This window comes from Callospermophilus lateralis, chromosome 2 (assembly GCF_048772815.1).
Source record: "Callospermophilus lateralis isolate mCalLat2 chromosome 2, mCalLat2.hap1, whole genome shotgun sequence".
In the NCBI taxonomy this organism is placed as follows: domain Eukaryota; kingdom Metazoa; phylum Chordata; class Mammalia; order Rodentia; family Sciuridae; genus Callospermophilus; species Callospermophilus lateralis.
Window position 1 is genome coordinate 145,589,677 of NC_135306.1, and position 24,177 is coordinate 145,613,853.

Below are 24,177 nucleotides of genomic sequence, written 5' to 3' on the forward strand. Positions count from 1 at the left end.
AGCAGCCACCTTTCCAGACCAAGGGGATGGAACTAAGAACCAGACGGGAGTCTTGGATGACTGGCCACATGGCAGGAACATCTCCCCTCTTGGCTCTTGGTTCTCACCTTTTCATCTTCTGAGTCTCACTTGGTTCAGTTCGCTGACTTATTGTTTAGATTTGGCTTGATTTTTTATTTTGGAGTCAACAATCTCTGGGAAAGAGGATAAAGGCTGGAGAGAGAGTAAGAATAGCAGCACAGAGGGCTGGAGGAGCCACGTGGTCAGTCAGGTGTTACTGAGAGCAGAGGTGTCCTGGTCTCTGACAAGGGGGAGCCCTGGTGTCTTAAATGAGTCCAAACACCATCACTCTTCCTCATGCAAAAGGGCATGGCCACCTCAGGTCTATGGGTGTCTAGGTAGCCTGCTTCCCTCTTGGAAGAATTTCTCTTCTTTACTAACATAATAGATAGAACCCATCTCCTCCTTAGGTGACCATGGTGTGCTGAGGGACATAATCATCTTGGTGGTTTGGGTCAGAAAACGTGTTCTGAGTCTCTATTGGATGTACTGTGATACAGCCTGGAGATAAAATCTCTAGAGAAAGACAGGGCTTCATGAACCAGAACACCTGGGAATGGAGTGTCTGCCTAACGGACATCTCTGTGTCCTTTGGAGTTCACCTGAGAACTCTATCTCAGTCTGTGGCTGGGAGTCTCTCTGACATGGAAAATGGAGTTGAATGAACATCTCTGAACTTGATACTAGGTTTCCTAAACTTATGCGAGACCCTGGTTCTTCCTTCTAAATAGCAGTGGTCATTTCAGGCCATTTTCTTCTAATTCACCATTTCATCCTTAGTTTTGAGGCAGAGGGAATCTCCCCCATTAAATGCAAGGCATGGTTAATAAGCTTCTGCTATCAATGCAGCCTCATGGCAAAGTGAAGGAGGTGGGATCATCAGGCAGCTGGCTCTGATGAAGGAAACATCCCTCAGTGCTGCCCTATTTTGGAGGTCTGTCCTAGCTGCAAGTCTCAGACTGCCTGGAGGGCAGTCTTCAGTCTCCCTGGCACCCGGTGGGTCCCCATTGCAGTTTCCTCAGTTGGTGAGGGAGTGAGTGTGAGCATGGCCTTTCCTGTGCCCAGGCTCCCATTAGCAGGACTGTGGACAGTCACAATCTCAGCAGGTGTGCTGCCATTGGATTCTGCCCTGCAGGTCTTCTTGAAGCATAGTGCAAAGCATGCTCAGGTCCGAATCTCCGCCATGAGCTTGAGCTTTCACCTCACACAGATCACTCAAGTTTTTCAGCTCTTGGGGTCTCAAGATTCTGGAATTTGAAGCTGCAGCTTAGCAGTTGGAGGTAACATTGAGATGGAAAGTGCAGTCCCAGTCCCCATCTTGATAGCCCAGTTCTGGTCCTCTCCATCAATGAGAGTGTCATTTTGTGGGTTTTGCTAGGCTATAGTATCTGCATCTTTTCTCTTTCTGGACATGGTGGCTTCAATTTAGGGACAAAATTATCAAATTATGGTGGTGCCGAAGTTATAACTCCCTGGTCTCCCAGCTCAACTCTTCCTAGACACAGTTCACAAGCAAGAATAGAGCACCAGGTTTGCACAGAACTAGGAGTTTTTATGGTCAGATTTCTGTTTTAAGAATGGTATAAATATGAAAGAATATTAATTTAAACTCCCAAAGAAAACTACTTTTAATTATGATATGCATCTTTGAGAAATAAAATGGAGATAAGATTTGCCAACTCGTGGCTTGTCAGTGATAGCTAGCTTCTTTGTCTTAACTGGGGTGATGGTCCTGCTTTTCCCCTGGCTGCTCTGTTTGCCCCTTAACCCTGTCATGTCTATGGGATTTCTTGTACTTCTCAGACTTTAATGTACTCATGAACCACTTGGGGGTCTTGTTAAAATGCAGAGTCTCTTCCAGCAGGTCTGGGGGACCTGAGATTCTGCATTTCTGGCCAGCACCCAGTGATATTAATGCTGCTATGGACCACATTTTGAGTAGCACAGGTTTCTGGTACCTCATTGGTGGTTCTCAAACACTTTGGAACAAAGAACTCTGTGGGAGGCTAGGTAAAAATTCAGATTTCTGGGCCTTTCTTCAGAACTCCTGAATACCTCCAGTCGGGCCAAGTGATGGTGATTCTGATGGTCTGTCAACAGATTTTGAAAACAAACACCACATGAGGGACTACCCTTCATTCCTTCCTTCCCTCCCTCTGTCCCTACTTAGTTTTGCAGCCACAAGCAGCCGTGTCACCTCACTGAATCTCAACTTTTCTTGTCCAGAAGCCAAAAATGTAAAAGTACTTTGCAATCCCCATTGTGAAGATTAGAGAGAGAGATACAAAATGCCTAGCACAGCTTCAGGCCTCCATATGTGCTCGATAAACGGAAGCTGTTAATATTCTCTGCCATCCTTTTTCTCCTTCCACTTTCTCTTGCTGGCTTTCTGACCTATCTGTCTCCATTCAAGCTACAGTGATTGTTTAATGAACACCGTTCTTTTTCCCCCGCTTTAATACAAAAACAGACCGATTCTGATGTTGCTATTAATACCTCTTTCCCCAAGAGTCCCTGGCATTGAGTCTCAGCTGTCTGTGATCGTTACCTGTGAGCTGTGAGTTGTAATTTGTCTTGGCAGGTTAATTAAAAGTTTAGGTCTTGTTTTAGTGAAGTCATTATGGTCCCAATATACAATTGTAACTCTCGGGTTTGCTTAACACACAAATTGGAATATGACCCTCCCTTCGTTACACATGGAAATGCAGACCAAGAATTTTAAAAGATCTGAGTTGTCAGAATCCAGAGTATTTATGTCTGTTTGTAATTAAGTAACGGGAGAAATAATTGTGTTTAATTTAATGAATGGCTGTATTGTGTACGTTTTTGCTTTTCCCTCCATTTAATGCAATCCAGCTGATGATTTTAAATTAAATGAGTTTATCTTTTGCCTTGAAAAAAATCTAAGAGCCTTTTACAAACTGTATACACAGATATATCCTCACAGAGACCTGATGTCACCCGAGCTCCCAGGGAACAAATGCCTGTACATACATGCTCACACATGCCCCGCGAAATCCAAGCCAGTTTGAAAATAAAACATAGCAGCTCTTTTCAGAAAAAATAGTCTGCCCCATCCCATCCCCCACATGCTCCTGGCTCCAATAGGGGGTGGGAGCCTTGCTCACCCCCATGTGTTGAAGGAGGTAGGAGGATATAAACCACTCGCGGGGGTTTAATTCACCCCATCACCATTTACAAAGGGTTTTCGCATACATTCTTTAAATCTTGCAGGACCTCCATGAGGTGATTATTCTTATTTTTATTATCATCCCTGACTGCAGATGAGGAAATGGAGGTTCAGGGATGTTGAAAGAAAAGCTAGGACATGCATTCGAATCTGTCTGACTACAAAGCTCGTGATTTTCCTTCTTAAGCAATCTGCCTCCTCCCAGGATCCAGCCCCTTTGGGGCGCCCACACTCACTTGTTTCCCATCCATTTGTTTATTCAGCATTTAGGGAGCATCTACTGTGTTTGGGGAACCATGTTTATCACTCTCATATATGTAGCTTATTCCTTACAAGAACCTTAGACAAGAGATCTTTTAAGCTCCGATTTACAGATGAAGAAATTGAGGCTCAGAATTTAGTTGACTTGCTCAAAATTAAGAGCAAAGCCAGAATGAAAATTTGGACTCTAAATCCCACAAAGTCCCCACTGTGCCACAGGGTCTTGCTATTTTGTCATGGCTACTAGTAAATATTTTATTACTGTTTTTATTATATGAAACATAATTTCCCCTTGTTAACTTGCCTCCAATTATAAGTAACCATCTTACATCAACCCAGGGAGTTTTTTTGAGAAGTCATTAAAAAGACCATGTAGAAAATCTCACAGCATCCAAATTTTTAAAAATAAAAATACCTTTGTATGAATTGCTTGCAACCCCAAGACCTAACAAGTTAGTATTACAGCATTTGGGGTCTTCAGATAGATAGCCTCTTATCTTTTTATTTCAGTTGATGCTGAAGCATAAAAGGATAGATCAACTTGACATTGCACCAATGTGAGCCAAGCTGAAAAATAACAGAGGTGTCTTACAGTAGATTTAAAATCCCAGAGGAGAGAAATAAGAATCATTGGCAGGAAATAAAGACTGGGAATTTTTATGAGAAACATGCTCTGAAGATCTTCTTGGTGCTAATTGAAGAGTCTGTTTATGCCCAGGAAGCCACTGGAAATCAATCCATGTCCAGGGACTAGACACAGATTTAGTCCCTTCCCTCCCTCCCTCTCTCTTTCCTCCTTCTTTTTATCCCATTATCCAATGAATATTGCATCCTTTCCCTTTTCCAAGATGGGGATGCAGGAAAGGTATGACATGGTTCCTGGCAAAAGTAGCTGGTAGTCTAGATTAAGCGAGATGAAAGCCTTATGGAGCAAGTGTCTCTAAGCCAAGGAAAAGAGCAAGAAAGGCCACCCCTGGAGCCACCAGCCCAAGGGCCAGGAGGGTTGGAGGAAAGGAAGGGCTTGTCCAGTTGGATGAGCCAGGGAAGGCTGTCTGGATGAAGTGACATTTGATCTGGACCTTAAAGTTTGGGCAAAATTTTCACATTTAAAGAAAGAAAATGGAAGGGTGAGTGCTAAGGAAAGCATCCCAGGCAGTGGGGGTGGATGGCATGGGCAAAAGGCCAGTGGGCAGAAAAATAAGAGCTGGCTAGGAGGAGCCTGCAGTGCTGCTCCATGGGAGCTCAGGGTGCCCTGAAGGGGGAAGCAGTAATCAAGGAAGAGCCTATGACGCCACCCTACAGAGAGTTCATAAGCACTGGGTGTCATGACAGGCTTTTGAGTAAGAGGATGAAATGATCAGAGGTGGGGGGTTTATCTTAAGAGGCCCAGAACAAGAGTCCATTAATTTATGTGGTCAGAGGGTTACTGAGATTGAGTCTGTGATTTCATGAGTGCACTGCAGGGGGCTGGGTGCCAGGGAAGACAGAAGGGGCCCATCTGTGATACCAGTGATATTTTTCCTCTGATTTCCCCATGATCCATTCCTCTTTGTTTCTAGATCTGCCTAGATACTTGCACCTACATTTCTATCTTCTGTGGGTCATCAAAATTGGGTCCTTCATGATTTTCCAAAGACTGTGTTAGACTTGCCATTTTTTCATTTCCCTTGCTTTGATTGGGCATTAGCCCCTGAGTGCATTTACAAGGATCTAGGGAGAAAAATCCCCAGCATTATACCCTGTAATTTGTGTAAGAATCTACCATGACCTCAAGGAAGAAACTCAGAAAAGCGATTGAAGAACAATTTTCAGTTTTTAATAATCACCTTCCATACCCCACCTCACGTCCCCTTCCTTTGAATATACTCTAAGATAGAAACACAGCAATGAAGAATCCAGGTCTCTTGGTAATAAATTAACCTTCTTGTAAATGACATTGGCAGCACTTTGTGAAATTTCTAATGGAAACACTTCTTTGGAAAAGTGCCCTGTGAATTCACCTCTCCTTGATACGGTGATTTATTTGGAGCAATCTGGTATAAGTGGAATGAAATTGTAGGCCAAGGGAGAGCTCAAGTCAGCACATTGGAGACAGACTGTGGCCAAAATCTGTTAGGAGGAAGAGAGTTAGGAATATCAGAGTGCTATATCTGCAGAATCAAAACCTAGCCCCCCCAGCAGCTATCTCTGCTCGCTGAAGGACAGGCTGCCCCACTGTCCCCCAACTCCTTCTGCTGCCCTGCAGTCTTATCGTGGATTGCTGAAACTGAATTCTCTACCTGGATTTTCATGGCAGCAAAGAAGAAAAAGTAGCCCAAGGACACCATGAGTGCCAAGCAATAAAGTTTGTCTCTTTGTAGGAAACACTAAGAAATGTGTTTAGTGTGTCCATAACCTAAATCTTATCCAATCAGCATTTAAGTGAAGTTTTAATGTCCTTCCGCTCATTCTAAGTCTGGGGTGTTTCTATTCAGGGCCAGGATGGCAGTTCAGTAGTAGCATCAGGGACCAGGCTCTTTCCACCCTGTGCTCTACCGTCCTTCCTCTGATTTATTGGTTTCATAGCTGCTGCCTCATGGTCATAAGATGGCTGCTGCACCTCCTGGACTCATCCGCTTGTCTTGTAGAAAGAAGAAAGGGGAAGGATGCAGGAAAGCAGAATGTTTCCTAAATCATTTAACTTGCATTTTTTGGCAGAGTTGTGTCACTTGGACACTCAGAGCAAGAGGGAAGTCTTAAAGTGAATATTTTCAGCTTGGAACATTGGCACTCTGATCAAAATTAGGGTTCTCTCAGGAGGATGGGAAATGAATATTGGGATAGACAGCCAGCAATATCTGCCACAGACTTCATCAAGACATTTGGTTCACAAATAGCAACAGAGTCCTCTTACCATGTGTGAGATTCAGGCCCAGGCATTAGGAACAGCCATGAGACAGGCAAGCTTGCTCCTGAAGACTTCATGGGCCAGTAAGTTAGAGGAGGTGAAGCTGAGAAAAGGAGAAGTCACCCATGTAACGAGGTAGAGGGAATATATTTTGGTTCAGGCTCTTTGTATCACCCAAGAAACCAAGGACTTCTATCAGTAAGCCTTGAAGCCTCTTGCTTGTTGCTTTCAGATGGACAGACAGCAGGAGCAAGTCCTGATCAGTGGACACCAGGTGGTAGACAGACCTAGATAGGGTCAGTTTGTTAATTTATTCATTCAGTCAGCATTTACTAATTGCCTTTTCATATGCCATGTCCTGGGCAGGCATTCCATGTCATGGTACGTAAAACAGCCAAGCTTCCTGCCCTTGTACTTGTAGACATGCTTGAGACATATTAAGAGAGAGCCTCAAATCTATACATCCGTGTCAAAGTCCATGATCATAAATGGCACATTAACACTGTGGCAAAGAAGAGTGGGCTCTCGGGAGGCAGTGGGCCTCACACAGCTGGCTGGACCAGGTGCATGATGAGCTGTTCAGATGAAAGTTGGAGGAGGAATGTACAAAGCAGAGGGAAGAAAGTAGAATATATGCAAAAGCCTGGGACAGGAAGTTTCTGGGAGTGCTCCAGGAACCCTATGGTGGCCACATTGTGGGTGTGGCCATCAAAGGACTAAACGTATCAGGAAGGACTGGAGAGGCCACTGAGATCCAAACTGCTCAGGGTCTTAGAATGCTTTGTGAAGGGTATCATTTTGTTTTCAGTTTAGGTCAAAGGCAACAGGAAGCCCCTGTGGAAATCTAGGTCACTTAATCTGATACACATATGCAAGCATTCCCAGGAAGAACTGGGAACGTGTTAGGAGGCTCTTCCACCTGTCCAGGCAGGGCTAATGCTGTCTGCTCCAGAATGGAGGCCTCGGAAGTGGCGAGGAGGGAGCAGATTTGAGCCATTTTACTGCCCCTTAGAGACTGTTGGCCAGCTCCAGGGGTTAAGATGACATTTCTAAGGGAAGGAACAAATGGAGGGCAAAACAAAGGAGGGCAGAAGAGATCCTTCATTAAGGTGAGTTTAGATAGGCAGCTGGCAGAGGGGCCTGTGGGGGGTCAGAACTGGGAGGCAGGACCAGGAGAATATGCTGGTGGAAAGCTCAGTGGAGAGAGTCCAGGTACTTGGGGCCTCATCCACGTCAGCATTTCAGCCACCTCCTCCACCCACAGCCACCATGCGCCTCACTCCATGTTCAGTTTATGTTTTTGCCACTTGGGTTAAGGAATGCCAGAAGCCTTCACACACCTTTCATTTGTTTAACTTTCACTCTTTTGAAGATGAGAAAACTGTGGCTTCTCAAAGTCATAAGACTTATCTAGGGCCACACAGCTACCCGATGGCAGAGCCAGGATCATAGTTCTAACCACCAATTAAGTACAGATTCTTTGCCAGGTACTATACTCAGTACATCATCATTTCCCAAACAACCCATGAGTCAAGTTAAATATATTTTCCATGTTATAGATAAGGAAATTGAGGCTCAGAGGTCAAATGTCACTGGCCAAGATTTCACAGACAGGAACCAGCAGTTAGGTTAGCAGTATGCATGACCTTTCTTATACACCAGTGAGCAGATCTGCATCCAGGTTTCTAATGTGGTGATATCCATGTGTGTTCTGATCCACTCATAGTCAGAATATCATAAAGATAAACATGGGCTTAGAGATGATGCCCCTAGGCTTGCAGAGTACCAGTGGCTCACAACTCATGGGCCTTTCAGCCTTGTTTAATACAAAACCTCTGCCCAGGCCTCACCCTGCTAAAGAAACCTCTCCTCCTTCCCTCCCTCCATTCAGATGGGGAGTTTTCAGTAGAAGATATTTTCTTAGTAATGGTTTTATTTTTTAATGGATGAATAAGTGTCCTGATAGCTCTATGCTTTGTCAGTTGCTCATCCCCATCCTGCTCATTGGGGGTTCTGCAGCCACACTGCTGTTTGGGGAGGGTTCTCCCACAGTGGTTGGCGTCTTCTCTCTTTTCCTCTATGGTGCCACTGACATGAAGGACATCATTAAAAGTGTGGCCTCTTGTCCTGTAGCACACCCTTAGAAATAATCTAGCTGCCACTGATATGGGAATCTCTGCCAACTCTGGCATTGGTGGTAGATAGTTCATGTTATTGGAGACAGAAGTTCATTTGGAGGTAAGGTTGTGACCAGAGAAGTAGTGTGATCCAGAGAAAGGCAATGCTTGGGAGTCAGCTCTGTCTGCACTATGTATGTATGAGCTGAGGGACTTTGGGTAAGTCTTGGCCTCCCTGAATGCCTGTGTCATTAGCAATCAAACCTAATTTAGAGAGTTTCACAATGATGTAAAAACATATGATTCATGGAAGGTACTTAGCATGTTTTTTTGGGTGTCTTATTTATTCATCATTTGTTAAGCATCTACTTTGCTAAGTGCTAGAGTTGTGCAATGAATTAAAAAAAAAAAAAGACTTTTCCTTAGAAAGCCTACAGTCAATTGGGAGAATTGACCCTTTCATAAATAATTCCCACATAATATGGGCTGTGCCAGCAGAAGTCCAGGTAAGCTCAGAGAAGGGTCGCCACCTCTGCTATGTAGGCAGGGCCTGTGAGGCATAACAGACTTATTGTGAAAAAAGTGCTGAGTGGGCTGGTGGGCAGTGTGCAAATATGATTTTTTAGCAACACAGGGACAACAGAAATGGGACCAAGAAAGGAGACATAGGAGTACTTTCTTTCTATGGGGGATGTGTTCTGATACCTCACAGATAGTACTGAACACCATATATATTATGTTTTTGTCTATATGTAAGACCTATGATGAAGTTTAATTTATAGATTAGCTAACAGTGATTAACAATAATAACTAATAATAAAATAGAACAATTATAACAGTATGCTATGACAAATTATACAGATGAGGTCACTTTCTCTGTCTCTCTCTCAAAATACCTTTGAAAAAAATGGTACTGAGTACTGAACCCAGGGCTAGGTCAAGCACTCTGCCTCTGAGCTATATCCCCAGTTCTTTTTATTTTGAGATTGGGTTTCACAAAGTTGCCCAAGCTAGCCTTGAACTTGGGATCTTCCTGCCTCAGCCTCCTCAGTAGATGGGATTACACGTGTGCATCATCATATCTGGCTTAAAAATGTCTTGGTAATTAGAAGAAAAGATTTTTGAGTATTCTCACCACAAAGAAAAGATAAATGTTTGAGGTGATAGATATGCAGATTACCCTGATTTGATCATGACACAAAGTATACCCATATCAAAATATCACAGTGCACTCCATAGTATGTATGGTTATTATGTGTCAATTCAAAACCTTAACAATAAAATCTTGTACTATATTTATCAAAGTTGACTGTAGTAAGTGAAACCAAGGGAATCAAAACTATAGGTAAGGAAAGACTACTGCATATGGAAAAAGTCACCAAAAACAGAACAAAAGAAAAAAGAGCATATTAGTTTGCTTGGGCTGCCATAACAAAGCACCACAGATAGGATGGCTTACAAAATGCATCTGTCTCAGTTCTGAAGACTAGACATCCAAGACTAAAGTGTTGGCAGAGTTAGTTTCTGGAGAAGCTTTTATTGTAGGTGGCTTCCTTCTTGTTATGTCTTCCTGTGACCTTTTTTCTGTATATGTGTGGAGGGAGAGAGATGGCTGGTGTGTCTTCCTGTTCTCATAAGAACACCAGCCCCACCATGATGACCTCACTTAACCTTTATTGCCTCCTTCTGGACCCTGTCTCCAAATACAGTCACACAGGGGGTTGGGACTTCAAAATTTGAATTTGGCAGGGAAACCCAGTTCAGTCCATAATAAGAGACATCAAGGAGGTGATAAGACAGTAGCTCTGCTCAACCAACTGATGAACTGGCCAGAAAGTATCACTGTTTTTGGGTTGGAGATGAAGAAATGTCTAGGACCAGTGACTCATACAGGGACACAAGGCATCTTCTGAATCCAGTCCCGTAACTTCTTCTGAAGCCTGGCTGCTTAGCAGGACTTGGAACATGGCAGACCTTCATCAGAGGGTCAGCGAACTCCAAATGAGAAGGTCAAAGTTCACTGATATTCTCTGCAGTCTAGAACCTTCTGCCACGAGCATGAACTTCTTATGGGCAGCTCTGAAGAAAAGAAGGCACAGGTGCCAGTTCCAGGCACAGCAGACACCAGGATGAGGAACGGTCTTTCTCCCTGAGGGGTTTATGCATCTCAATCCTGCAAGATTCAGGGAGCAGAGCACTCATGGGGTCTTTCTTGGCTGTTATTACTTCAGGTCAAAAATGGAATGTTCTGAGGTACTTTATTTATTCTTATAAATTTGACCTCCTTCGATTCCATGGGGAATTTTTCAAATGTTCCATTCTAGTTTTGGGGCTTTTCAGTCTTCACAAACTCCTCCCAGCCTCTGTGGAACTACTTGACAAGTCTATTAATGTTAATAGATAACTACTTTTTCAATGCACAGACTATCTAAGTATTATCCTAGATGTTTTCCATAAATTCTTTCAAGCCCCTAAAACAAGCATTCAGAGTAAATATTTTTCCCTAAAGGAAAATGAAACTCAGAGTATTCAAATGACCAGGTATAAGTGAAATACCTGCTCCGTGGAGAAGCTGCAGTTGGAAATCCAGATCTGGCCCTAAATGCCACATCTTTCTCCCCATGTTTTTTTCCTCCCCCCACCCTGTCCACTTATGGCTTTGAATGAAAATGCCTAGGAGACACAGGAAGAGCCCAGTAAACTAGGGTAGGGTCACCTGGAAGGGCCTTGTAGCCAGCTTGAGAGTTTGGTTTAGAAGACAGTAAGGAGTTTGGGATGACCTTGAAGCAACAATTAGTCAGGTGTTACTTAGATTTCTTTGGCATGGTCTCTGTTCAGATGAGTTGCTTTCTTATCCTGAGGCAGGGAGAGAATTAGAAGACTGTTTCTGTAGCCATTAGGGTAAGATGAGAGAATAGAGCCGGAACTGGGGCAAATGCTGCTGCTTTTTTATAAAGGAGGGGTGCACTACAGGACATTGTAGGCTGGTCTTCTTGACCACTTGTATTTTAGCTGTAAAAGAGAGGCAGGAAGTTTTGACCTTCAAGAACGGATGGATGATGATGCTGTTAACTAAGTTAGGAGATAAGGAGGGAAGTGAATTTGTTGGGGTGGGGGGAGAGGCAGGAAGATACAAATTCACATTAGATTTGAGCTGCTAATAGAATTTCCAAGTGGATGTCAGTTGCTGGCAATGGGCAGATGGATAAGGAAGCCTTGACGTGGGGATAGCTCTGAACTGGAGACAGAGTCCATGGGCATCTCATGGTGGGTGAGGGGGAGCAGGTGGGAGGGTGGAATACCTAAGGAAATGGACAAACTGAGAAGCGGGAAGTCAATGTAGAACCCCAGCATTCAGAGGATGGGCAGAGGAAGGCAGGTAGAGATTAACCTTGGGGAAAAGTTAGGGAGATGATTATGAAGAACTGCTAGAATTGGTCATTAGGATGACATTGGCACCCTCCATGGGAGCAGTTTCCAGCCCTGGTACAGGCGGAAGCAGGGTCACCATGAGTTCAGGAGGGAATGAAAGGCAGAGCGGAACAATTGCTTCTAGATGGAGCAGGCAAGGAGACAGATGGGCGTAACCTGAGGAGGAGGCAGGTTCAAGGAAAGGTTTATATAAGGTGGGGGAGCTTTGAACATGTTGTCAGCAGTGGGAAAGGAGCCAGGGGAGAGGACTGGAGCCCCCGGAGAGAGGGGGAGATGATTAATGGGAGGTCAGGGGGAGCAGAGGGCAGAGGCAGGAGGGTAAGCGCTAAGAGGGAAGAGGAAGGCAGGAGAGGGCAGTGCGGATAAGGAAGGATGCTGGGTCGATTCATGCTGATTGCAGGGTCAGCAGCACTTTCTAGAAATGGGCTGCTCTATTGGTAAGCTGCTGTGCCTGAATTACATGGGTTTCTTCTGTGTAAAGGCAGCCTCGACACAGCACTGAATCAGATATTGTGCAATAGAACAGCAGGGAGAGAGGCAATGAGGCTTAATGGTTAGAACGTGGATGTGAAGCCAGATGGCCTGGTTTGCATGCAGCCTCTGCCACTTATTAGTAGCATGACCTTGGGCCAAATAGTTAATCCACTAGTGTCTCCTTTTCCTCATCTGAAAAAAATGATGATAATGTTAGTTGCCACATCATGAGGTAATTATGAAAATAAAGTGAGTTAAAATTTTAAAAATTCTGAGAACAGTGCCTGGCACATGGTAGGTATCTTACAAGTGTTTACTGTTGTTTTGGTGTGTGCTATCTGGGTCCCAGGAGGTTTGAAGTTTGATGCATGCATCACCTAGTTTAAAGTCTATCTTTTCAGTATCTTTTCAGACACAGGAATAGCTATTACTTATTTAATATAAAGATGAAGAAATAAAGTTCAAAGAAATTAACAAACTTGCCTACAGTTACACAGTGAGAGAGAGCAGAGCCAGGGTGTAAAGCTAGACTACTCCAGTTGAAGAATTCTGCTCCATCCACCCTAGCTTTCACTCCTGGGCCGCTCCCAAGTCAGCACCCACTTCCCCAGCCACCCAGGTTCCCAATCCCACCTCAACAGAAAGACGTGCAGTCTGTACTTTGAGGACCATGCAGGTATGAGTTTTGTCACTAGCAGGTACTTCTCTGGGCCAGAGTGTGGACCTAGGATCTGAGCTTGGGAAATGGTTTCTTCACAATCAAGCCAAGATTTAGTGATAGCAAATTTGACAGAGGTTTTGTGCTTGTTTCTTGCTGCTTAAACAGAGCAGAGGACCTTCTGTTGAAATGACAGGACAATGAGTGTTATATGAAGGGTTATAAAAAATTATAAGCCAGAGCGCTGTGAACATCTGGTTTCAGTTTGAGTCTCTGCTTGTTCCTGCCTTTATCTGAGCACACTCATGTTCTGGGCTAATGGAAGCACAGTTTGTTTCAGTCTTGGTTCATATTACATGTCAGCCGGGATTTTATATTTTTGTTTGTGTCATAGGTCAAGAAAGTCCATTCAAGGGTGCAAGAGATGGACTATATAGTTTTTAAAAAGTGAGAAAAATTCATATACACTGAAGCAGGACAGTCTGAATGGTATCTTTTCAAAATAGAATTTGAGTTTTCTTAAGTGTACAGATGCAAGGTATTCCTTAGAAATCATGCATTTGGAATGATGCTTACACCATCATTATCTCTTTCTTTTAAGTGATGGAGGAATAAGTTAAAATACATTGAGTTTTTCCTAGATGCCAAGTACTACTAAGCAAATATATCTACATTAACTCATTTTAATTCTCATAACCAATTTGTGCAATCAGAGTTATTACCCACATTTTACAGGTAAGATAGGAAGTTGTGTGCAAGGTCACACCCAGGCAGAGCTAAGATCTTACCCAGGTATATCTGGTTCACACTTATTTTGCAAGCTTTCAATGCTTTTTGAATGCATCATGCTGAGATCTGGCCTTTGTGTCCAATAAGTGATTAAGATATCTCTGATGACCATGTTGAGTTATGAAAATACTAAAAATATAACAGCATAGAAAACAACGATTTCTAGTCAGAAGTCAATGTCATGCTTTGCTTCCTGATTAAATATTAGAAGGATTCCTTTAAAATCATTAACAAAAAAGATATGTCTATGGATTTGTGTTTTATTACTTTTTTATTTTTTTGCAGTACCCAGGGGTGCTCTACCACTGAGCTACAACTCCAGACCTTTTTATTTTTATTTATTTATTTTTTTTATTTTGAGACAGGTTCTTACTAAGTTGCGCAGGCTGTCCTCTAACTGAGGGCATCCTGCCTCAGCCTCTAGAGTCACTGGGAATACAGATATGCCCTACCACAGTTGGCCAGTAGGTGTTATTTTAGAAACTTTGACTAATATAAAGCCAAACAAACACAAGAGACAGAGACAAAGTTCTCATTTTTGTTAAGGATGGGTTTGTATTCCTGGGGAATGCAACAACACTAATTGAAAAACTATATTACTCAATAAGAATTCAGAACTTGCAACTAGAGTACAAGATAGCTTTTCACAATTCAATAGATTTTTCTATATACCTGAAAAACCACTTATGAAATATATTGAACAATGTCCCAGTCAAGAAAATTAATAAAAATGAAAATATCATCTTAATGAGAACTGTATGTGATCTGTGTGACAAAAACTGCAAAATTTTATTGGGAGACATAATGTAGAACCTGAATAATTAGGAAATGTAACGTGTTCCTAGATGGAAAGGTGAAATACTCTAAATAGGTCGATTTATAGGTTTAATGGAATGCCAAACAGAATCCTAAAGGGAATTGAAGAGCTTTGATTGAATAGTTTAAGACTTCATCTGGAATAATAAACAGATGAGAAGCATGGGAAAAAAACAAGAAAGAAGAATAATGAAAGAGTACTCGTCTTTAAAGAGCCTAACGTATAATAAATCTATAATAATTAAAAGAGAATAGGAGTCAAGCAGTGTAGTAGCATATGATTGCCTAGAAATATTACCAGTTATATGTCAAAACTTAATATTTGAAAAAGGAGGAATCACAAATGAATAGAGAAGAAAGCTTAGTCACTAAAAGTTGTTGGAATAACTTGGGAGAATATTGGCATAAGCCAGAGGCTGCAAAGTGACGTTCAGTGGAACAGATGCAATGACACATGGATGTGGCCAATAGACACAGATAAGATTTGGGGCCTGTAGGGTTGGCCCACTCTTTATAAACTGAATGATTCCCATAAACTATAGGTTTATGGCTTTTCTTAAAAAAGAAGAAGACCAAATTTCTTTCAGGAACAAGCCCCTGTAAATACATTGTATTTGGCCAGTCTTCACCTTGTCCCTTCTTATGGCCAGCCTGCTGTCCCCTTTGACCTACCTGCCTGGCCCTTGAGGAATGTGGGTTTTAACCTGTCTTTCAGACTTCACCTCATGCCATATGCCAAAATTAATTCCAGATGGGTTAAAGAGGTAAATATTTAAAAGTCAAACTACAAGAGAATAAAATCTCTGGTTTGGAGGAGGACTTTCAAGCTTAAAAGTCATTGACGAAATCATAAAGACTGACAAATGTTTCCATAAATATTTGAAATTTCCATATGTCTAATAAAACTGATCAAAACAAGAAGAAAAATAGTAGATTGGGAAAATACTTGCAGTAATATCAAGACCCAGGGTGTGTGTGTGTGTGTGTGTGTGTGTGTGTGTGTGTGTAGTATTAAAGCTCAGATGCTGTGAGTGGGAAAGGATTGTGATCTTATAGGCAAATGGCTAAACTGATGTGTGGAGAAGCTCCCCAAAATATGTGGTATGATAAAAACATACATGAAATATGTTTAACCTCACTAGTAATTGAAGAAATAGAAACTAAAATCAGGCTGCATCAGCTTTCTTTCTGCCTAACAAGTTAGAATTCCCCAGGATCCTGTTGAGGCCACAGTGTAACTGTACCCACACATATTACTAGTTGCGTGGTAAATCAGCACAAGCCTTCAGGAAAGCAACTTGGCATTTTATATTGAACCATGAAAATGTTCAACTTTTGAGTTTCTCAAAAAGAAATTACCCAATACCTAGAAAAAGCTGCATGCTTATCACAACCTCTTCTACAATTGTGACAATTGGGGGACAGTCTGAATGCCTAATAATTAGAAGTCATTTAGGTAAATTATGGAATAGCCACTCAATGAATATTATATAACCATCATTACAAATAATTGTGAAAAGCCTTTATCATGGGAAATGCTTATTAATTTTTAGTCCCAGAAGTAGAACACAGAAGTCATACTTACCATATAAACACATCTATTAATAACAATTTAATCTACCTAATCCATGAAGTTTAAAGGAGGAGTTTGGGCTGGAACTCAAAGCTGCCAACTCTGACACCACAGTTTTTCCTGCCTGCCCACTTCCTCCCTGCTGTAGAGGCCAAGGCATGGCGCCCAAGCTGTGGGTAAAGAGCAGGGTGGTCAGGCTGATGAGAGACGCTGGTACTCTTCCCGTACTGTGCCCCTCCCAGCTAAGGCCAATACTTTAAAGATCCTTGCTGATGGGACTGGGAAGGTGAGACATTCACCATCCTTATACCTCCAAGAACTTGGGTTTTCTAAAAGTTTCCTCCTCAATAGACTTGGTGAATGTGATAAAATGGACAAATCTAGAGGACCAAAAAAAGCTCTGTGCCCTAAGCGATATGGATATACCTATTTCTTGAGTGCTCTATCACACCTGTATGTGTTTACATATTTTAAATATTTTGTTTTTTGAAGAATTGCATTAAGGGAAAACTATGATCCCTAAAGAATCCCCTGCTTCCGCGGTCAGCTTCGCTTAAGGTGAAAGACAAGACCCCAGGTGGTCTGCAGAGCTTGATGCCTAAGTGTTAAAGAACACAGGGAAAAGGTTTAGTGGGGATTCACTTCAAGAAGAAAGTATATTTTAAGAATTCTAAGATTTGAAAACCTGAGCCTGCCCTTCTGTTTCCTGTATCCCCCGTGCCCAAAACGAACGAGAATTTTCTGTGTAGCAGAGTTTACCATGACAGTAATAATCCCTTACATTGTATAAGGCTTTCAGCTTACTGAGCATGGTGACATGCATTTTTTTTTTTCATTTTTATTTTAATCTTCACAACCCAGTGAGGTAGGATGGCACTAGGATTATTGTCCGGATTTTGTAGACGTAGCAGATGAGGTTCAGAAAAGTTAAGGCTCTTTACTGAAAGGCTCTTTGATGGGTCTGAGATCATAACAGGCAAAAGGGCAAGCTGAGGTCTAAATGCAGCTCTCTTGCTTGTTTGATTGCCTCATTCATTTGTGTTTTCTGGCCAGCATGCATTCCTTCAATATGTTTCTCTCCTGCGCCTCCCATGTGCCTTGTACTCGGCTGTAACTGTGGTCCCTGTTGTGAGCAAGGCAAAAGGGACCCTGCCCAGGTGGATCTCAAACCCCATCCAAGGAGAAAGGCATTGATGAGTGATGTGATGTGAAGAACTATAAAGGGGTGTATGGTGCATTAACAAGGATGCTAACCTAATTGAGTGGAGGGTCAAGGAAGGTTTATTCTGAGTATATGATGTGTAATTGAGGTGAGTGATAAGAGAGGGGAGGGGAGGAGGGTATAGGACTGATGCCTGAGCAAGGGCAACTTTTAATGGGTAGAGGGAGAGCCAGAAAGGAGAATGAGGCTGAGTGACTACAGTGGTGGAAATACCAGAAAGTGTACTGTTTTTAAAGCTGAGGGGAGAGAGAGAGAGAGAGCTTCTGAACAAAGGACCAGAAAATCCTACCAGTGCTATTGGTCATCTGTACCAATTCTCTCTCTGCTGGAGTCGCACTATAATGAGAGTAAGGATTTTAAACAAGTATATAAAGAATAAACCCCTAAGGACAAAAAGAATAAGAGACAACCAGCAAGAGATGTCAACAGACCTTTGGAAAACAGAAAGTGGATGGAGTTGGTAGCAAGGAGAAAAGTGAACATGGAGCACCTGCTGATGGAACTGTCAGTGAGAAGCAAAGTCCCAGATAACCTCAGAAGCCAGAGGCACCAGGGATGGCAGAGGCCAGGGGGAGGCACAGGACTGGGAACATGGAGGGATTCAAGGCTGTGTAAGATGGAAGTAGCCACAGTCAGACCCTTCGGTTTCCTCCCTTATCACACACAGACAAGCTGCTCCCCTCCCACCCCAGCAGGGCACCTGGGACTTGTTCCTTAGGAATGTCAAATGGAAGGGCTCTGGATTCAGGGCACCAAGCAGGGGAGAAGGGTCACACTGAAAGCAGCAAGCAAGCATAAACTAACTTTTGAAAATGACATTTCTAGACCCCATTTTTGACAGCCAAACACCTATCTTCTCTATATAATAGGAGATTAGAAAATTAAATTCTTTGGGGAAACCAAAAGACCTTGTAGACGGTGTGGATTCTCCACAAAATGCAGTGGTCCCCATCCTCCAGTGACATTCAATGGCCGAAACACAGAGTTTGGGTATCTTACTCCTAAATATGAACAGATAATATAGGACTTTTGGACATCTGAGGAAATTCTAGCAAGTAAGAAAAACACCACAACAAGTAGGAAAAAAACAGAAACAAAAGAATATGAAGGAATCAAAAACAACATAATGAGCAGAAGGAAACTTCAAAGGAACAGAAACTTTAATCCATCAAGATATTAAAGAAAAGGTATCACTGTCTCAAAAACAAGAATATATACACAAAGGGGGATAATTGAGAGAATAAGAAAGATCTCATGGACATTAAAAATAAGAGACTTGAAATAAAATATGCAGAAGTGAAGGGGAAGTGCATCAAAGATAATAGGAGAAAATAGTAAGAAAATTAAAGAATCAATTCAGCAGGTCCAAAATCTGACTAATAGAACAGGGCAATAACACAGCTGAGGGCCATGGGTTTCCAGATTGCAATGGCCAGCCTAGTTAATTTTTTAAAAGTCACTCATCTTCCTGAAAGGTTCTGAAGGAAGAAAATGTTACATGCAGATGCCCACAGACTTATCAATAGCAGTGAAAATCTTGAAGACAAATGACCTTAAGAAGTGGAAGGGAAAATTGTTTCTAACTTTTAAAATTCTCCATCAAATTGTCAATCATATTATTAAATTCTATATCAAAGTTCTATGTCAAATTATCAATCAAATACAAGAGCAACATAAAGGTATTTTCAACCAGGCAAAGTCCAACAATCATACCTCCCATTCACCTTTACTCAGAAAGCTCCTGGGAAATTCATTCTATGAAAACAGTAAAGTAATTCAAGAAGTGCCTGGGAAAGAAGGAGTTTGACAAAGAAAGAGGTGAGGAGAAGCCCCAGATAATGGGTGCATAGCAGGCCTCACAAACCACCTGACCAGACTGTAGCAGGGCAGAGATCTCTAGCAGGGAGGGCCCCAGGTGTGGATCAGATAGATTACCTGGTGTTTGGTCATGTGGAAATGTCTATTTCCAAGAGATTTTATAGATCTCTTGGACAATTTGAGTAGAGTTATTAATAGAAATAGGAAATTAGCAAAGATGATGCTTTTCTATCAGATTGTACTGAACAAAAGTAGTGGACAGAGTAATAAATAACATCAGATAGCCGTGAAGAAAAGGTCTGTATAATCACATTACTTTGAAATATAGACATTCCCCAATTGACAACAATTCCAGCAATTTTCAACTTTACAGTAGTGTGATGAGCGATATGCATTCAGTGGAAATTATGCATCGCATTTTGAATTTTGATTTTTTCCCGGACTAGTGATAGGCAGTATGATCTCTTACGATGCTGGGGTATGTTCAGTCATGCGTTCACAAGTGTAAGCGCTCCACAGAATGCTGTATTGCTAACCTATGGCGCTCAGTAGATTAAGTGCACTAAATACATCTTTGACTTATGATGGGTTTGTCAGGATGTAACCCTGTTGTGAGTCGAGGGGCAATTGTACTGGAAAATTCTGGAAGAAACAGAAAGAGTGGAGAGAAGTGGCACTCAGGTGCATGGGTGGGTGGAGGACTGCTGTTTTTCATTGTAAGCTTTATAGCATTCTTTGACATTTTTAAAAAAAAAAAAAAACTATGTACATATGTTACCTTGACATGAGGAAAAACATTTTAATGACGCAGAGGTCGAGAAGGAAAGGATATTGAAAAGTGTCTTTGGGAGGTAGCCAGCCTAGCTAGCTTCCTTCTCTGTCTCCGCACTGAGCCTAGTCTGTTTGGATGGATTACTTGAGGGAAAGTTCTGTATCCAGCCTTCTACCCAAATATGCATGTACTTATTTCACCCCAGTAAAGGTCTGTGCTCCTGTAGCCTTCATTATCCAGAATAATCCAAGTGTATCCTTTTCATACACTATTGTATTGGTTCAGGTGATACCTTCTGGAGCCTGAGTACCTGGGTTCAAGTTCCTGCTGCAACACTTCTTGTTAGTTATGTAGACTTGGGCCATGTCTTATGAGCCAAGACAACAAGTGGGGCAGTGGGAGCAATTATAGGCCAAGTCCTGTGGTAAGGATGACATGAGTTAACACACGCAAAGCGTGCAGGGCCAATATACACAGCAGATGTCAGGATGAGGGTCATTCCAAATTCCTCTTTCATAGTTGTTCTCACACGATTATGAAAGCCACACAGTTGTCCAAACATAGATTTTAACTCTTTATGCTCAACTCTAAGTCTAATGAAAAGCAAATAATTTTTAAAAACATACTAGAGATTACACAGGCATGTGCACATGTGTATGCACGTGTGCACACACACACAAAGTATATATGCAAAACACTATGCAGCTTCCATGGGGGAAACAAAGGCAGTGTCAGTCTGAAGTTTGAGTCTTCTAAGAGCTTCTTGCTGCCCCAGAAGACAACAGCAACAGATTTGAAGACTGATGGCACTGTTGTGCAAGGTGAAAGTCTGGGGAATTTTGAGAAGACAAACACAGAGGGTCACTTTAGGCTAGGTTGGGCCAAGAGGGCAGTGGAGGATTCTGTTAGGAAGAAAGGAAGGGAAGAGCCATGGAAAAAAAAATTCAGCATGAGAAGTAACTGAAAGTTTAAGGGAAAGCTGCAGAGACAGGCTGGGGGTGAAGAGGGCAGTTCTCATCCCAGTTCTGCAGCCACCTAGCTGTGGGACCTTGAGAAAGTTCACTGTTCTCCCTGAGCCTCGAAGGATTGAATGAATTAATGCAGTAGGCAGGCTCTCAGCCTGCCACGCAGTAGGCGCTCATATTATTCCATTTGTACTTTCAGCCTGACTCCCAAAGGAGAGGCACGCTGACTGGCTGAGGGTCTGAATGAAGCTTTCTGGGCAGTCAGAGCTCTAGGCCCAGACCTGAGCTTCCAGCCTGCTTGGTTGTAGTTAAGCCCAAAAGGCTGTTTAGAGAAGAGAAATGGTTACAGCAGTGGGCACTTTGATTTACCTAAAATAAAGAACCTTCCAGGCTCCAGGTCAGACTGTGGGAAGTGCCTTCTTCCTCTCTACTCACTCCTGTCAGGTAACTGCCCTTCCCAGCTTCACTTGGGCTGCTTACCCCATGCTCCAGCTGTGCCGCGCTGCTCCAATCCTGGGAATGCTGCTCTTTCTTTGCACAGATCCCTGTGCCCTTCTCTGCCTGGAGAGTTTCTGCCCAGCCCCCAAGCTGAGTTACAACACCTTCCTGGAGACTTCCTAGATGTTCTTTCCTCCTCTGGACTCTATGGTTTTATTCACTGCTGCTACAGATCAGGAGGGCAGAGGACAGAGGCCATGCCTTCCTTATAGCTCAGCTGACCATTTACCAAGTATTTGCTCCTCACCTGGCCATGAACTGGGAGCTGGGGCTGCAGAGGTGGGCGTAGGGCCCACCTTGGCTTCCAGGCATGCATTATAGTAGAGGAGACTTCACAGGTATAATTAGTTGTGTTGCAGTGTCACCAGAGCTGTCTTGAAATTGGGCAGCATGTGAGGGAGAAGGGAGTGGTTAAGTCTATGAATCCCTTTAGCACTCAGCACATAGTAGGTTTTCAAGGACTATTTATTTGGAAGGTCTAACAGGTGTTGTTTGTTTTGGTTCTGCTATCTCAGACAAGCCATTTCACTCCTCTGCCTTCCATTCCTTGTCTGAAAATTGGGAGCAATAGTACTATAGCCTGGTCATGAGCTGTGAGATAATATGAGATTAATGTGCTTATGCTTGAGCCTAGCACTTAGAAGGACTCACTAAAAGGTGTTGTGATGACTATTAAAATAGCCACCTCGTGGCTTTATTAAAAACTTGGATGTGCACTAGATAGCAAAGGAGTACACATGGGAAGAGCAAGAGACCAACTCTTCTAGCCCTTCTTTGACACAGTAGGTTTTTGAAAGTGTCCCCTGCCCAGGTCTTTCTCATTATTTACTGTCCTAGCAGCTGAATGTGAAGATTGAGATTTTTCTCAGGGTCTGAGGGAGCAGAGGGGTTGGATTCAGTCATCATTCATTATAGTTGCTCTCCCCAAACCTCCAGAAGGTCAGAGGAATGGAAGGTAGCATGACAGAAGTTAACATGCAGCCACTACCCCAGGCTGAGATCCTGCCTCTACAGAGCAGAGCCCAGGGCCCCGGAGCTCAGCAGGGGGGCGTTGTTCCCTGGCAGGGTGCCTTTCCATTTCCCTTGTTTTCCATTACACCCTTTAGAAACCCTGAAACCAGCCAGCCCAGCACCCTTTTTTTTTTTTTTAAATTGGTGATTTAACAGCCTTGTAAGTGAACAGTGAGCAGGGGCAGCTCCAGGGGCTTCTCCACTGTGTCCACTCCGCTCTTAGCTGCCAGGGCTCCCACCCTGGCTGTAGAGGCTCAGTCATCAGCACAACCTCCCTTGTCATGGGAACCACTAATGCATTCAGGGTGGTAGTGACAGGATTAAGAAGCCAGGCACTAGCCAGTGAGAAGGGAATCCATAGAAAAGGCATTGGAAGTTTTCTGGAGTGGGCTACACCCTTAAAAATCATCTTTCACAGAAAAAAGTAATGTCCATGAGATATTGTCCATGTATAGGAAGTATGAATATAAGGAAGAGAGAATTAAGCAGCCCCAATCCCTCCATGTGGCCCATCCCAGGGCACTGTGTGTCCTATAAGCAGAAGAAACATGATTTCATGGGACTCAGTTGTGCCTTGGAATATTATCCAGTATGGAGACAGTGTGGGAGCATTAATTGCTGCTTTCCCCCAGGCTGACAGCCAGGCTCCCTCTCATTCTGTTGTCATAAAGTGCACACACCTGCGTGCACAGCTTGTTGGGAGCCCCTAGTGAAGGAGGAATGAGCGAAGTTCAGCCAGGGAACAACCATAATGGAGGGTCCATGACCCCCTATCCACGGTCTGTCAGCTGCTAATACCAACTGGGTGTCAGGTGCTTTACTGTCACTCTCACTTTACAGACAAGGACACAGAGATATACAGAGACTTGCTCAAGGTTACATAGGAAGTGACAGAGAAGGATCAGGACCCCCCAGCCTCTGCTCTTTCAACTGCACAGCCTCTGACTTGGCACATCCACATGGTTTTCTTTGGTATCTTTTGATTAGTTTCATTTTACCTACCATTGACTGCAAAACCTACTATGTTCTTCACTAGCATTATCTCACTTAACCCCTCACCAACCACAAAAGATAGGTGAGTGAGAAAACCAGAACTCAGAGATGCTAAATGATCTGCCCAAGTTTGCATAGCCAGTGAGAGTCAGATCCAGAAACCAACCCCAGGCCTGTCTGATGGCATAGTCCATGCTCAGCTGTGAGTTGGGGAGGGCCAACTATGTGAAGTCAAAGCATGCCAGAGACAGGGTCCAGCCCTGAGAAAGTAGGTCAGAGACCAAGCTAGGTAGGAAGGACTCCAGATGACCACACCTGGAGGTGGTCTGCAACTTGAGGGGCCCCATGAATCTCTTCATCCAGGCCCACAGAGGGCTGAATGTGGGAGAAGGAGACCACTTTCAAGCCTGTCACTGAGTAGACAGTAGACAGCCCTGGCACACAAATAGGCCAGCCTTTCATTGGTCCGAGAACTGGGGAGTCTTTTCCTTTAGGTAGGGCTCACATTTGTACTATAACCCAGCACAATGTTGGCTTAAAGTCTTGCTGCTGCCAATGAGTCAGAAGTGGCCAGGAGGTTCTATAAACTTTTCACAGCACCAGCTATTTCTCATTTCCTTGCAAGATATGTAGCTATCACT

The 24,177-nt window shown here is 43.1% G+C and overlaps 1 protein-coding gene across 7 annotated transcripts in view; it reads left to right on the forward strand.

Annotated features, from left to right (window-relative positions):
- Positions 1-24,177, forward strand: part of Tenm4 (teneurin transmembrane protein 4) — a 768,485-nt gene that overhangs the window by 594,013 nt on the left and 150,295 nt on the right. The window lies entirely within an intron of this gene.